The sequence below is a fragment of the Barbus barbus genome, assembly GCF_936440315.1.
Source record: "Barbus barbus genome assembly, chromosome: 32".
NCBI lineage: Eukaryota > Metazoa > Chordata > Actinopteri > Cypriniformes > Cyprinidae > Barbus > Barbus barbus.
The window spans coordinates 20,372,973-20,390,380 of NC_136760.1; the positions used below are offsets into that span (position 1 = coordinate 20,372,973).

At 35.1% G+C, this 17,408-nt stretch overlaps 1 long non-coding RNA gene across 1 annotated transcript; it reads left to right on the forward strand.

Annotated features, from left to right (window-relative positions):
* Positions 1-9,257: 9,257 nt before the first annotated feature.
* On the forward strand, positions 9,258-11,119 carry LOC306852675. The gene is made up of 3 exons (XR_013782659.1): positions 9,258-9,309; positions 9,609-9,667; positions 10,756-11,119. It is a non-coding gene; the product is annotated as an uncharacterized lncRNA (long non-coding RNA).
* Positions 11,120-17,408: the final 6,289 nt, after the last annotated feature.

A 17,408-nucleotide genomic window follows, 5' to 3' on the forward strand; every position in this document is an offset into this window, starting at 1 on the left:
AAAAGTGTTACCCCAAAATTACCCCAAGAACGCAGCGATGACTCATCCAACAGGTCACAAAAGACCCCACAACAACATCTAAAGAACTGCAGGCCTCACTTAACTCAGTTAAGGTCAGTGTTCATGACTCCACCACAAGAAAGAGACTGGGCAAAAATGGCCTGCATGGCAGAGTTCCAAGATGAAAACCGCTGCTGAGCAAAAAGAACATAAAGGCTCGTCTCAGTTTTGCCAGAAAACATCTTGATGATCCCCAAGACTTTTGGGAAAATACTCTGTGGACTGACGAGACAAAAGTTGAACTTTTTGGAAGGTGCGTGTCCCATTACATCTGGCGTAAAAGTAACACAGCATTTCAGAAAAAGAACATCATACCAACAGTAAAATATGGTGGTGGTAGTGTGATGGTCTGGGGCTGTTTTGCTGCTTCAGGACCTGGAAGACTTGCCGTGATAAATGGAACCATGAATTCAGCTGTCTAACAAAAAATCCTGAAGGACAATGTCTGGCCATCTGTTCGTGACCTCAAGCTGAAGTGAACATGGGTTCTGCAGCAGGACAATGATCCAAAACACACCAGCAAACCCACCTCAGAATGGCTGAAGAAAAACAAAATGAAGACTTTGGAGTGGCCTAGTCAAAGTCCTGACCTGAATCCTATTGAGATGATGTGGCATGACCTTAAAAAGGCGGTTCTTGCTCGAAAACCCTCCAATGTGGCTGAATTACAACAATTCTGCCAAGATGAGTGGGCCAAAATTCCTCCACAGCGCTGTAACAGACTCATTGCAAGTTATCGCAAACGCTTGATTGCAGTTGTTGCTGCTAAGGGTGGCCCAACCAGTTATTAGGTTTAGCGGGCAAGCACTTTTTCACACAGGGCCATGTGGGCTTGGATTTTGTTTTCCCCTCATAATAAAAAACTTCATTCAAAAACTGCATGTTGAGTTTACTTGTGTTGTCTTTGATTAATATTTTAATTTGTTTGATGATCTGAAACATTAAAGTGTGACAAGCATGCAAAAAAATAAAGAAATCAGGAAGGGGCCAACACTTTTTCACACCACTGTAGTATAGTATTTTCATTACAGGTTTTGGGCTTAAATTTCATATAAGATGGTATTAAAAAGGTCTTAAAAAGTCTTAAATTTCACTTGTTCATATCTGCAGAAACCCTGTTTGAAATCGCTCCTGTAGTTAAAAAATGTAAAAATGTATTTCCATCCTGTATTTCCATCAAGGTGAAACAAATCAAATCAAATCAGTTAATTTCCAACTACAGTCCACCCTGCTGAAAAAACCTGCTTGAAACATCTCTGTCTCCATCTCAATCATGAAACATCTCATACAATGGGAATTAACCTGGAAGTGACAAGCAACCTTGAGCAATGGAGGACAAACAGCTTTGGAATGTGCATGCTTTGAATGAACTTGGATTATGAAGCTTTTTAAAATTTACTTGCACATTGTTATGTCCCTAAATATGCAACGTAAAATACACAGAAATTGTTTGCAAAGCATGCTGAAATTATTTTTACATACAGGCTCAACTGGAAGACATCATTTAATGTGTTATCGAACACTGTGTGTGTAACTTTGAGCTTCTTTGTATGTTGTATGTTGTATGATAGTTTTCGGCCCATCAGATAATATGAAGGACTCTGATTTTGACCTAGGACCTTTATCTGCTTTTAGGTCCTCACAGGTACGGAACCTGGGTGTTTTGTTGGATGACACGCTAAAATTTGATAAACAAATTTCCACCGTGATTGGATCTAGTTTTTATCAGCTCCGTACACTTGCAAAAATCAACAATTTTCTCACCGACAAGACTCTGGAGATGGCCGTTCATGCTTTTATTACGTCGCGTCTAGACTATTGTAATTCTTTATATTGTGGCATCTCTAAATCACAAATTGCCCGTCTTCAATTGGTCCAGAACGCTGCTGCTAAGTTTCTTTTAAAAAAGAAAAAAAGGGATCATGTCACCCCGCTCCTGAAGGCCCTTCACTGGTTGCCTATCCAATTTAGAATACACTTCAAAATTGTATTATTTGTTTTTAAATCGTTACATCATCAAGCACCCATTTACCTATCCGAATTGCTCCACCAGTATACCCCTTTGAGAAGTTTGAGATCCTGCGACCAGAACCTCCTTTTAATTCCACACTCTAGACTCAAGCGTAGAGGTGACCGTGCCTTTTCAGTAATTGGGCCTCGTCTTTGGAATGACTTGCCAGTTGAGATTAGAACGGCTCCTAGTCTGACGATTTTTAAATCACTCTTAAAAACCTATTTGTTTTCAATGGCCTATTAGGTTGTATTTTATCTATTCCATTTCTTATTTATGTGTCTTGTTTCCTTTTAATTTTTCTTGTGGATGCTTCCAAGTGTAAAGCACTTTGGTCAGTCTTCTGGCTGTTTTAAATGTGCTATATAAATAAAGTAAACTTGAAACTTTGAACAACCTATGGAAACCACCGTGTACAAACATAAGTATTGTGAAATAATTGCTGGGAAAATGGCACGTAAATAGACCATGAGGACATGGAAATTATGACATGCTAAATTTTGGCATTGGAACAGTTGGTTAAACCCCTTTATATTCAAATTGACTTGATTATTGTGTCATGGTTTATGAGTCATCAGTGATATACATTGTGCAACTTATTGCCATGCTCTTCACAGCATTGGAGCATTAAAGGAATAACTACATTACAAACAAAAAAAGGGGTGGGGCTATGTGGTAGGCTGGCTTAACGTGGTCTTCAAACTTGAATTTATTGTCGCATCATGCATCTTTTTGGATTGGTGAGTTTGCCTTTACACGCTCTGTTCATCAGATATTTTTTAACACCCAAAGGGGTTGTAATCTAAGTTTGAATTGTAATATGTTACTGTTGTTAATGTTGATATGAAAGCTACCATTACATCTTTATATGGAAATGATTCTTTGCACACGTCAGTGTCAGTTTGATGTTGAGTCAGAGATGTAACAGACAATAAAACCGCGATCCGTGCCAGTTTACAGTTATTTTAGAAGAATTAGTTTTAGTTTGGCTTAGAGAAATGTGTTTTTCAAATTCTGTATTTTTCTTCCCAGTATGAATATTGGTCTTAGAAGTCCCTTGAGTGTAAAAGTATCACATTCTTTCTTCTGTGGAACACAAAACAGGATGATGTTTTGGACCCCATTTGCTTTCATTGTATGGATGGATATATATATATATATATATATGGATATATATATATATATATATATATATATATATATATATATATATATATATAAACACTTTAAAGTATCTTCTGTTTTGTTCCACAGAAGAATAAAAAGTCATGCAGGTTTTAGAACAAAAGAGTAATAAAAGCAGTTGCAGTCCCTTCAGCTACGATTATTTTCTCTCACTATTTGCTGTTTCATTTTAATTATTTAGTAGAAACCCTGAGCATTGAATCCATTACATGCAATCATTCTTTCCTGCTATTCTCCTCGAAGTGATTCGAGTGTTACTCAACACAACTTTGTTCATCTGTTGACTGTCATTACGATTCATTGTGGTTACTGCATGTCCAGCGAAAAGATGTTCCGCATAGCGAGTGTGTTGTTTTCGATGCCATATTTATCTTTACAGCATATAGAGAAATAGTAATGAACCATCGATAGACATCTTTCTCTCACTGGTCGTGGGACATGTCGACTACTACAGTTTGATGCTAATAATAGCATTATTGTGTTAATTAAATAATGGATGCTTTAAAGTGAATTATGAATAAAAGATGAGTAGGATAATAGGAAAACTTGGTAATATGACTGGCACCTTTCTTGAGGTCACACAGAACAGCCTTTTAGTCCTGTGTTGCACAATATGGTCAACAAGAAACTTTCTAGTGCTGCCCTTCGACTATATATGTAACCCTGGACCGCAAAACCAGTCACAAGGGTAAATTTTTTTATTTATACATCAACTGAAATCTGAATAAAAAAGTTTTCCATTGATGTGTGTTTTGTTAGGATAGGACAATATTTGGCCGAGATACAACTATTTGAAAATCTGGAATCTGGTGGTGCAAACAAATATTGAGAAAATCCGCTTTAAAATTGTTCATATGAAAGTTTTGATATATTTACGGTAGGAAATTTGAAAAATATCTTCATGGAACATGATCTTAATATCCTAATTATTTTGGCATATAAGAAAAAATGATATTTTTGTCCCATACAATGTATTTTTGATTATTGTACAAATATACCCATGCTACTTAAAGGGCTACTCCACCCCAAAATGAAAATTTTGTCATTAATCACTTACCCCCATGTCGTTCCAAACCTGTAAAAGCTTTGTTTGTCTTCGGAGCGCAAGTTATTTTGGATGAAAACCGGGAGGTTTGTGACTGTCCCATTGACTGCCAAGTAAATAACACCGTCAAGGCCCAGAAAAGTATGAAAGGCATCGTCAAAATAGTCCGTCTGCCATCAGTGGTTCAATCTGAACTTTATGAAGCAACGAGAATACTTTTTGTACACAAAGAAAATAAAAATTACGACTTTATTCAACAATTCGCCTCCTCAGAATATCCACTGAACGCAAACTGCGTACGCTGTTCCGTGTCAGCTGTGCCACACAGATACGTTTTATACATTTATTTACGCTTTGATTTGAATAAAAACAGCGTATCTGTGTGGTACAGCTGACACAGAACAGCATATGCAGTCTGCATCCAATGGATACTCTCCAAAATGGAGACGAATTGTTGAATAAAGTCACATTTCTGTCCTCATCACGTCTGAAATGACAGCTACACCCCTGATGCCACTTCTTGTGGGTTTTTTACCCTGTGACTAATAAAATTTTCATCGACTAAGCTAAGCCTCTTCTCGTTGATTAACGGTTAGTCGATTTGTTGATTTAAAAAAAAAAACACCCTTTATTTATCATTTATTTTCACCACATGTACTTATAGGGGTTAGGATTAAGATTTGATTAAGAGTTCTTCGCATTTAATTATACATAGTTTGGTATTACTATGGCAAATATGTGTAATATGTAACAGGGACACTGTAAAATAAAGTGCTGCCAAATCTCTTGTAACATTTATAAATGCATTGACTGTCACTTTTGATAAATTTAATGCATTTTTGCTGTATCTATATATTTATATATCTTTACAGCATATAAATGTATAGGAATTAAGCATCAATAGACATCTTTCTCTTTGCTACCAGTTGTGTGATATGTCCTGGCATGCCCACTACTACAGTATATGTATATACAAAATCTTTTGTAATATTATAAATGTCTTTTGATCAATTAAATACATTTTTGCTAAAGTAAAGTATTAATTTCTTTCCTCAAAAAAAAAAAAAAAAAGTATCAAGATCATCTTGTTTGTGTGTGTGTGTGTGTGTGTGTGTATTTAATGTGTGGTGTATATCTGTTTACAGATGCTGTTTGTTTGCCTGCACCTTTGCTGTAATGCATTACAAAATGGTAATTTCCTTTTACATTTTTTTTATATATTGGCATATGTAACTGTCATAACATTAAGTTATTTGGCCATTTTGTTTAGTTTTATGTCTTTAAAAACAATCTGTATTTCACTGCACCTTACATTCTCAGAAAAAATAAAATTTCACTGGGGCAGTACCTCTTCATGAGGCACTATCATGTATTTGTAAAGTACTAATAGGCTATATATAATTTAGGGGTAAGTAAGGTACAAAGATGTAGCTTTTGTACCTGAGGGAACATGCACCAGCGACAGGTGTTGTTTTTGTGTATGTAAAGGTTATATAAAAGTAAAAGGTTTCACAGACCACAAAACCGCATGTCTTTTCATATATCTACTGGTGCTTGCTAAAGCATTTGCACCATTTGTGAAACAGATATTGTATCATGTGGCTATGTTGTGGTGTTTTTTCATCTGGTGAATGATAAAACTGGGTCCAGAACCATCTAGAATGTTCTAAAACCTTATAGCAAGGTGTTAAAAGTTTTGCTTCAGCAGCTCACATTTTCTGTGGTTCTGACAGAACCAACTTTAATAAAGTAGCTGTATATTTTTCTACTTGAAAACCATCTCTGCATTACATTACGGTTCATTTTACATCTGATGTCTATTATGTCTGTTCTGAACAGTGCAGTGCATTGTTAACAATAAACAGTAAGCTATATATTAAATTGAGGGCCTTATGATAGTGTGACTCTTGTACAGGTTACATCTTTGAAAACTTTTTGCTGTTAAATTAGCAACTCAAATTCTGTTTTGTTCTTGTAGGAACGTGCAACAACTTTGCAGTGGCATTTATAGAGACTGCAGAAAAAGTGTCTTGCTTTAAGGTGATGGATGGACGTGGTCCAATTTGTTCAACTGGTCGTCAAACCCAGTCATGTCACATAGACCATAGAGATCGCAAGACGTGCATCAAGTGGCCGGTAGACACTGAACTCTCATGTGTGACAGAATCTAATGAGATGCTTTATACAGGTAACAAGTGTCAAAGAAATTTCAGCACTGGAAATAAAAATGTTCAATTTTTGATTTATATATCAGAATACCTGTTTCTCCTATAGAAGAAAAAAAGAAGTGTGCCCGTGACCAAGAATGTGAGTCAAAAGCAGTCATTTGTAATTACTTTATCATGTAGTAATAGATATGTATTAAATTGATTTTTGTCTTTTTTTAAGATATCGGTTGCGATGGAGAGTACAAATCTGGTAAGTTTATTTAATCAAAGTTTTCTAAGCTCATGTTTCTTTATTGTTATATGAAAACAAATTCATGACTGCACTCTAAAGTCAAATGATTGTTTTTATCCCAGACTCAGAGCCTGGAAATTCTGCATCAACCCTGTCACTGAGTAAGAATGCACAACTAAAGAATTAGCTGCTTGTTTGGATATTTGCATCCATCATAAAATAATTCCACATCTTGATGTATCTAAATGACTGATCTTTTGTTTTTTTGCAGGCATCCTTCTAACAGCTGCTATTACCGTTGTCCACTGGGTGTCACTATGGCACTATCAATAGTGTAGAGTTCTGAGCTGCATTAAATGGATTTCGTCCATTTGTACCCCTCCAGGCTTCTGTAGGCTTTTAAATAGTCTCCGGAGTAACTTTAGGAGGGAATGTTGATGAGATGCCACTGTATGCATTGTTGTTTCAATAAATCATATAAGCTGCTTTTTTAAATAAAAGCGTTTTAGCAATCTTAATATTGTAGATTTTTTAAGTAAGGCAATAAGCAAAACAATTTCTTTATAAAAATATAGAGAGAGAGAGATTTAATTTGTCACCTGTAAATAGTATGTCTGTTTGCATAAATTTTTTTTTATATATATATATATATATATATATATATATATTTATATTTATTTATTTATTTATTTATTTTTTTTATTATTATTTTTTTTTTTTTGCAAACAGACATACTATGTCTTAATGAAAACAAGAATATAATCAAGGGAAAATTTGAAGTTGGGATAACCTCCAAAACCAAAAAAGATGCATATGTGTGCAAATATGTGTGCAAATAAATGCAGCGTTTTTCTAAAATGTTTATGGTATGATTGCCGGCAACAGCCATTTTAGCCCGACTGGAGAAAAAAACAACTGCAAACATAACAGAAATTTTAATGGTTTTATTGGTCATAATGGGAATTGTACTGGTTTTAATGGTAACTGTAATGGTGCCTGCATCATATTTCTTTTATTTTTATTTTTATGGAACATCATCAGACTTCAGTGTTAGTTTTCATTTATGTACTCATTAGTACTCATTTCTAAGCGTTTTACGATCAGCCCATAGCTGTCCTTTTTTGAATCACTGAAAGGATGGTGCATGAATGTTGCTAAACCATCTTCTGGATAAAGTGCTCAGCACAGATCTGTAAGAAACTGTAGTCTGCCCTGACCCAGATTCCACTCCACAATATATGTTTGATCATGCTTATTTCCCAAAATGGCTTAATTATTATTGAGAAGAAAAAAGTCAACAGTTATGTTGTTTCTGCATCATTTGGTATGATCACATCCTGAGTAAATGGTGACCAGTTGTAGAATGGGAATGGGTGTGGGACACAAGAACCATCTGAGACATTTAGGTGTGAGAACTTCATTAACATACAGAACAAAGCTGTTACGACAGGAGCAATTTACATTAATGGCAGTAAACTGTTACGGTATAAAAGGTTTGAGCTTAGGATGTTCGGGCTTCATTCTGACTCCGTTAAACCCAAGGTACTACGTGTAATTTGTCACTGCTATGCTGCAATCAACATCTTCATCAAGATCTTCTACGTCCACATCACTTTTTCTTACAGATCATTATTCAGATAACCTTTTTTGTTTGGGTGGAGAGACTGATTTCTGCTACAAATCGCAGCAGAATTTTCATAGCCATTTTCATTTGCATATTCCTGTGTTCAAAATGTTATATTTAAAACATCTCATAACATTATTCATGCAATTATAATGTCTTTAAGTGCATTCATGCCACCCTTGAGCTGCATTAAACAGTCTGTTTAAATATCTAATGCCACTTCATATGCAGCTTCTGTGTGTAAAGTCATTACTTATCACTTATTTATTAGTTTATTAATTTATTTTATATGTGGGCCTTTTTGAAATTACTGCATTTTATACAATTTATTTCTTCATGCTTTGGTTTCAAATGAGAATTTCTCATTTTCATACAAAGTATTTCTATAGTTAAAATTCTCATACGATTTGATCTTCACCGAGCGCTTCATTGATCATTGAAACCAGTCACAGATGTATCTATTGTGCGCATGAACACAATGACCAAGATTCAAGATTTTGAATCTTCCAAATCAGCGCTGTTTAAGAATCTGCTCAACAGAGCTCAAATCTTAGCAGGAAATGGACGTTTTTAAAATTTCAGTACCGAATGGTACCGTGGTCGGTACTTTTGACAACACTATAAAGCTATAAAAAGCATGACAATTTATGAAAATTGTCTATATTTCAGGTTATAAAAAAAAAAAAAAAAAACATTCCCTTGTAGCATGATGCTCCAACAGCCCACTACAAAGCTACTAAATATTGCCATTACTTACTGTTAAAACCTATCACGCTTATTTTGTTTTATTTTAGGTGAGCCCATCAGCTGAGCACCAGGAATTTTATACTTTTCTGCAGAGGATTCTCACTCCGGTGCTGGAGGCCTACAGTGGTGCAGCTATCTTTGTACACAGCCTGAGTTCGCCCATGTCAGAGAGAGAGTACACAGATAAGCTCTTCAAGTATCTGCTAACACGCACAGAGAGAGGAGTGGCTGCATATGGTGAGCCACTGGCCCTTTCCACTTCTCTATTTGAGTGTGCTTTTCCTCTCCCACCTTAAAGAAAACCCAAAACGTATTATTCCCCTTAATGATTCTTCCCCTGCACTGTCATGTTTATCTTTTAAGTTATTTTTATCTATTTTGCCATCTTGTCCTGTATTCGTAGTTAGTTCATATCTTCGTATGTTAAACTCGGAGTTATAATCTTACATGAAAAGTTTCTATATATGAACGTATTGGATGTATTGATATTGACGATGACGTTGTGTGTGTGGGGTTTTTTTTGTGGGTTTTTTTAGGAGAGAGTGCCACACACTACCTCGTAAAGAATACAGTGAGAACATTTAAAGAGCTGGGGGTGAGTGCACAGTCACGTGACATTTGTGCTTAGGTCTAAACTATAAATGATGATAAATCCTGTAAGTGAGCGTGAATTGTGGCTGCTTACTCAGTTGTTTTTCCTCATGTTCAAATGAGGCAATGTACGTTTCTTATTCTCCACTTCTTGCATCATCAATGCAGTCAACAAAGCCATGACTTTCAGAAAATGCTGTATGGGCTGCTTTTTTTAATACTTAGGCAGTTTATTTTAAAGTTTTAAACTATATTGTCTCATTTTTTCTTTTGTTTCATAGATAAAAAAAAATAAAGTAAAAAATAAATTAAACAACATATGAGAGTCAGTCAATTATTTTGAACTAACCCTTGTAAAGCAATATTGCAGTTAATTGTATTAAATCTTTGAATATTTTAAAAGCCATTTTGTATGTTTAAAATGTTTTTGTAGGCCTTTATTGCAAAGTGTACAGAACAATGTTAACCTGCAGTGTTCTTTCCTTTTTTCTTATTTCATTTCTTTTTTCTCATTTCTTGATTTTCTTATATTTAACAAAACTGCAAGTGAAAATGAAAACTGAAAGAGATATAAATAATCAATAAAGCTAAAATAAAATAAAATGAAATATAAATATTAGAGGAAAATTAGAAAAGTGAATTGAAATTAAGTTTAAAATTAAGTACTAAAATTACTAAAATATAAATGAAGACTAAATATAAATATTTAAAGAAAAAAAACTAATTAAAATAAGCACTTAAGAAATTTACTAAGATAAAAAATTAAAAACTGAAAATATACAAATAAAATCTAATTCAAAATATTATAAATGCTATAATAGTAAATACTACAACGCCACTTCTAGCATTTAAAAGTGACTTATTTGTGAGTGTATAATAAAGTAATATTAAAAGCCATTTATTGGTTATTAGTCGTAACATGAAAATAACATTGTTGCATCTCTAAAGACAGAAAAGGAAAGAAATCCACTGGTCTAAATGATTTAAAACAAGAAAATGAATTGAATGTGCGCTTAATATTCTTCTCCTTTTTTCGGTCTGAAGAACTTCCTGTGGAAGTACTGAAGTGAATTTGTTTTTTGTGCTTCATAGGTGCTTAAAGAGAGACGAGAGGGTGGTGTGTGCCGTCTGGAGCTGAGCAGCACTTTTTTACCTCAGGCCAACAGGAACAAACTCCTGCACTACATCCTGGGTTTCAGTCTGCTGTGAGACATTAGGACCATCAACACAGCTGCGTGGCTTTCCTCCCCACTCAAGGGTTTTTTACTGGCTACTCATGACTGTCAAAGGTGCTATTCTAAGGAAAGCTTTACCTGGAAGTGCCTTCACCAAACGCCTCATACTAGACTTGAGTTAGACTTCCCTTGACTTAACCCTCCACTTATGCATTACTCATTACACAAGCAGTTCTGTCAGCCCTTTCGTTTAATAGAAAATTCCATTCACAAAATACTGTACCCAGTCAAATTAGTTCATGAATGTCACTCTTTATGAGGTCAATTTCAGTTTTAAGAGATATATTACTGGGATGACAGCTAGTGTATAGGAATCTTTAAAAAGGAGATTAAAGAAATTCTCTACATTACCTTTTGGCAGAGAATAGAATGATCAACTTTTGAGTAGAGCGTCTTTTGATAACACGTGAATGCCAAAATAGAAATAGTGACTCATTTTGAAAATCATGCAAAGCCGCCCAAGATGTTACTGAGAAATCTGAGGCATTGAGTTTAGGTCATGTTTATTCACTTAGTCACGACACATAGGTGCAATTGGAAGTCCACGAAAGATAGTTACAGCTATAATATTCTGTAATACAACAAACAGCAGGCCTAGAGGATCATGAGGGGGAAACTTTACTGGAAACTGAGCTTGAATGCTTCTACTTGGCTGACCATTACAAGATATGTTTGGAACCCTGGTAGAATAATTAATTGTAATTATTCCACATTTTAAAAATGATTTTATCATGTTGTATGATAAATTGAAAAATTAGCATTTTTAAAATTAAATAATGAATCAAGAAATTTGATATTTGCAAGGTCAAGCACATTGCATCGTGAGATGCAGTGCTTTGCATCATAAGCTGTTTTTATGCGTCATTACACAGCTAAATTAAGGCTGCTCAAAATTCTATTTAAAGATGTAATGCAGAATGAAAGCCAGACTAAATTATGCCTGCTCTGACGCACCTCAGCCCATAGTATAAAAGTATACAGTTGTCATTTTTGTGTAAAGGAATTCATGGCACATATGAGCTGCATCAAACAGTTTGTGTAAAAACACCTCTATGCCACTTCAGAAGCACCTCTATGCTGCCTTCGCAGTGTAACTTTGGCATTATACGGTATAGGTCATCTGGGTATTCTATGCATATTGTGCACAATATACACACATAATGCAGCAATGGTATGCTATTCTGAATATAGCCAATAACAGAACAAGTATGTGATTCCTAACTCTTCTGTACTTTGTGTGAATGTGTTCAATCAGCACTGAAGATTGTACCTTTCACTTGAATATAATTCACTTGAATATAAACAGCCATATGCATTTCTCCCAGCAGACAGCAATAAGATATGTTTTATTAGTTGCCTGTCCATTAATGCAGTCATGTACTCTCATCCCAAGTGAAGTGTGGTCGGCAACCAATCAGTAGATCCTTTTTGTGCTGTGAACAATATATTTGAGATGTTATTTTAAATCAATGTCAGAAAACAAAAATGAAGGCATTCACATTTAATGTTCTCATATCAAATAATGTATGTTTTCCTCATTTTTAACGAGACTTGTATATAATTTAGTTGAGATCCCGCAGTTGTCTTGTGGGACTGGCAAGTTTAAATCATATTTTGTTGACTTATCAGAAAGCTGTAAATATAAAGACAGATAGCCTTTATGCTGATTTTTTTTTGCATGTTATTTTGGCATGTTGTCTGAGTGCTGTGTCATTTAGTGCAAGGTTTTCCAAACTTTGGTTTGCAAGATGATGAAAAGGTAAAAATTAAATCATGAAAATGAAAAATACATCAAAATCGAAACTCAGACCAAAATGAGAACTGGGTAAAGTTGGGGAACCCTGTCATGCAGTAATATTGAAAGATGAATGACACTAACAAGTGAGGTCATTTTTTCTGTTATGCATTTTAATGCACTGATATGAAATAAATTAATGTTAACATAGTGGACTTCATTTTCTAAGTCTAAGCAATGTTACTTTGGATTATTTGTTCAGACTTGACCATAACTAAAGTTTGTGATGTACATGCAGAAGCTAATCTTTAAATCCTGTCAGAAAATTCACAATTTCCTGTGGTTATTTTTAGTCCAAAACTGACATCCACACATTATTGTTTTCATGTCCTCTTACCTCAGTTATTGTATTTATTATCCCTACAACTGTCAGGTCTCCCAATGTGACCAGCGTGCAAATTTCTAGAAATCCTCTAAAACCAACAAGGCTATAAAACCAGCTAATATTGGAAAGTCATTTGGGCTGGTTTTGGGCGCTTTTTTTCCACCAGGGAATATAAACATTCAGTTTCAAAGGGAGGGCATTTAAAGAGAGAGAGATATGAACTCTTCCCACGTCGAAGGCAACCATTTAAGGAGGGCACTGAAGAAGAGGACCACAAAGAGAACACTTCCACAATGAAGAACCAAAGCAGAGTTCTGAGTGTTATTCTGCCCAGTAACAAAAAACTGAGCATGACTGTTGAGTGAGTGAAATGTATTTATACTTCATAATATCACAATGATTTCTGAAGATCTGACATGGAGTGCCAGAGTTGCAGCCTCTTTTGTGTTTGTTTTAAAGTTATAATTTTGCTGATGATGTTGGATGTTATAAAATCTTTTTCGTATATTTTGTCTTGAACATTTACTCAGATTCAGAGTGTTTTAAGTTACAGCACTGTTTTGATCTGACTTTCTGGTTCATTTTTTTTTATAGCTTGTCTTACTGTTTAACCTGTCTGCATTACAGCTTAAAGACAGAGGTCGAGACGTGTTCAACCAGTTGTCTGAGCTCCTCTGCACCTCAGATCTTCCCCTCTTGTGGAAAAGGGTCTGTGGTTTTCTTTTGTGTATGTGAAATTGCTGACTGAGCCCTTTACGTTGGAATGATTTAACCAAAGGCTGAGCTTTGCAAAAAAACAAGAATGAAAGGAGTGTCAGCTCTGTTTGTCTAAACCAAGGTAGCCTTTTCCACTTATCTTATTCATTCCAGTTCATTTAGACAATCAACCCCTGTTCTTGGATCTGGAGCAAAAATTGTCCTTGTACCTCCCAAAGCCCCGGAGAAAGAATAGTCACCTTTATTTATATAGCGCTTTTAACAATACAGATTGTGTCAAAGCACTTAACAGTATCAAATGGGAGGATAGAGTGTCAGTAATGTATAATAATAAGATTAAACATTAAATTTTCAGTTAAAGGCATTTCATTATTGAACTCAGAGATGTCATTGTCTAGCTCAGTTTAGTTTAAATAGTATCTGTGAAATCAAATTGATGATAATCGCTAGAAATTAAGTGTCCCCAAGTGTCTGAGCAAGCCAGAGGCGACAGCGGCAAGGAACCAAAATTATTCTTATTATATTATAAGAATACATCAAAGGTAAAGTCAAGTTCTAATAAAGCTAAAAACACGACAGCGCCCCATGTGACAAAAAATAGGCCAATAACATAATAAAAAAAAAATATCTGGTCCTTGGCAGGTCTTAAAATTTGGAAATTAAAACCAAATTAAGTTAAACATGCTGTTGGAGGGCTAATGATTTCAGGCTTGTTTTGTAGTCACAGGACCTGGGAACCTATCAAAGTCATCGAGTCTAAAATCAAATGTGAGGGCATCTGTCCGACAGCTAAAGTTGGGCCAAAATTGGGTGATTTAACAGGACAATGATCCCAAGCACACCAGCAAAGCTACAAACGGCTGAAAAGAAAAGAATCAACGTGTTGCCAAGGTGTTGTCAAGGTTGTCAAAGTCTAGACCTCATCCTGACTAAAATGCTGTGGTGAGAGCCATGCATAAACAAGTGCCCACAAACCTCAATAAACTAGAGCAACGCTGTAAACAAGAGTGGACCATTATACTGATAAAAACTGATAAAGTCATACAGAAAATGTTTACTTCAAGTTATTACTGTTAAAAGTGGATCTAGAAGCAACTGAATCTTAGGGTGTCCTAACTTTGTCACACATGCTATTCCATCTTAGGGACAGTGATATATCATGTGGTGTGGTTCAGCAGAGGTTTTATTTTCCAAATTTTAAGACCTGCTAAAGGACCAGGGCCCGTATTCATGAAAAATCTTAGTGCTGAGAGTTGCTCCTAGTTAAAAAATTCTAAGAAACATCTTAGAAATGTGTGTGTTTCCTCTTCAAATTAAAGAAAAGGTCCTAGTAAAGAAAAAAAGTCATTCAGAAAGCATCTTAACCCTTGAAAGAGGTCTTAAGTTCCAAAATTGTTAGGAGTACGGACGAGGACTTTTAAGGGGCTAAAGATAAACATGAAGAGGGAGGAGAAATGTGTTGCACACGATGTATGACAGTGAGTTAATAAGACGCTACACATTAGATCGTGCAGGGATCATGTTTGTGACCGATCTTATTAAAGACATGCTAACAACTCCGACACCGCGCAGAAATGCCATAGCGCCAGAAATGGACGTAATCACTACATTAACATATTTGGCAACTGGAAAAATGCAACTCTGCAGCAGTGATGACTTGGGTCTGTTACAGCACTTATTAGGCTATGTCTCTGTTCATTTCCTATAAAATACGGTATGACAGCATGGTAAATAAAGAATTTATATATATACATATATAATGTGTGTGTGTACCTACTTAACCATATTTTGGGGACAAATTTGTACCCAAAAGGGAGGTAAAGCTTTCCTGTAGCTCAAATAGTAGAGCATGGCGCCAGCAACGCCAAGGTCATGGGTTCGATTCCCAGGGAAAGCAAGAGCTGATAAAATGCAAAAACTGTAACTTGAATGCAATGTAAGTCGCTTTGGATAAAAGCGTCTGATAAACGAAAATGAAAGGAGGTAAACCTGACAAAATCTCCAAAAACCTCTCTTTGGGGACATCCTCGTTTGTAAAACGGGTTTAAAAATAAACTAAAAGTTTTTTGAAATTGTAAAAATGCAGTCTCCTGTGAGGGCTAAGTTTAGGTGTAGGGTTGGTGTAGGGCAATAGCACACACAGTTTGTATAGTATAAAAACCATTACGCCTATGGGATTTCCCCATTTAGATAGCTGAGTAAACGTGTGTGTGTGTGTGTGTGTGTGTGTGTGTGTGTGAGAGAGAAGGAGAGCGAGAGAGAGTACGGAAAAATTACGCCTGTAATTTGAAGTGAATTGAAAAATTGAAGTGAAGTGAAAAATAATAAGTGAAGGCTTATAATAAACCCTACTCTTAAAAGCGCTCATTTATTTCCTTCTTTGACAACAAACCAATCACAGTCTTCAAAAGACTGTCATAGCTAGCAACGGGGTCAGCCCCGCCTCCTCACTAAGATAAAAGTCCTTGTCTTTTCCTCGCTCAAGAGTTGTTCTCAGATTGGTCCTGAATCACTTTTAAGCTAAGAGTCCTAGTTAGAAATTTTTAAGCTAAATTAGGAGCTCTCTAAAAGGATTCTTAGAATCTTTAGGAATACTGGCCCTGATCATTTTTTATTATTTAAAACAAAAACCATGCATTTCACTTCTGCATGTTGCATCTTTCTATGTGAGATGAAACATTCACTCTTTTCTTAGCAAAAATCACTCATCATAAAACAAAAGGTAGATATGAAGGCCCTGATTTAGGGACCTTGTTTTAAAATTTATATTACTTTTGCGCAAAGAAATACTCCTGACAAATTTCTCTCAGGTTGTTCCATTGCTGTCAGCATTAAGTCTGAGAATAATTCAAAGAAATTATTTTATTTATTAGCAAGGATGTGTTAAATTGATTAAAAAAGTGACAGTAAAGACTTTTACATGGTTATTTATTTCATAGATATTGTTCTTTTGAACGTTCTATTCATCAAAGAATCTTGAAAAAATGTATCACAATTTCCACAAAAGAAATTGATAAAAACAAAATAACTGATTTATTTTAAAAGATTGGCTGAAAAGTGCTCTTGTGCTGTATTTCTTTAAAATAAATGCCTGTAAGTCTGAAAAAATCTGCCTAAAAATCTGTTAGTAAATCATGACTGACTGACACGAATCACGACAGAACATGAGAGGTAAATACTGAAAAAATAACTTGCCGTAATAGAATCAGTAATCGGGTTTTTCCAGTTTGGTGTAATTTTGATTCACTATTGTTTTTATATAACTACTGTAGGTGTAGGTGGCATGACACGACGTTCTGATTATCCATCTTTTTCCTTTCATAGGAGAAAGTGATTCTCTCCCTGAAAGTGCAGTATTTAGTAAAAAATGTAGTGTTCTTTTCTTTTCTTTTCTTTTCTTTTCTTTTCTTTTCTGTGTTTTTGGGAAATCTGAAAATGTTTTTTTACTTTGTATCAGTGTCCTGATCACCCTGGCTTATTTGATTTAACCCGGTTATATAATAGTAAAAAAAAAATCTATTTTATTTTAAATGAGTAATCAAGTAAACCTATTATTATTATTATTATTATTATTATTATTCTGATTATGTAAAATGGTTGCATTCCGTGAGCTACTAGCGCTAACTGTTGCTATTTTTACTTTTATTTTCCATATGGTGCCCCCCATAGTTCA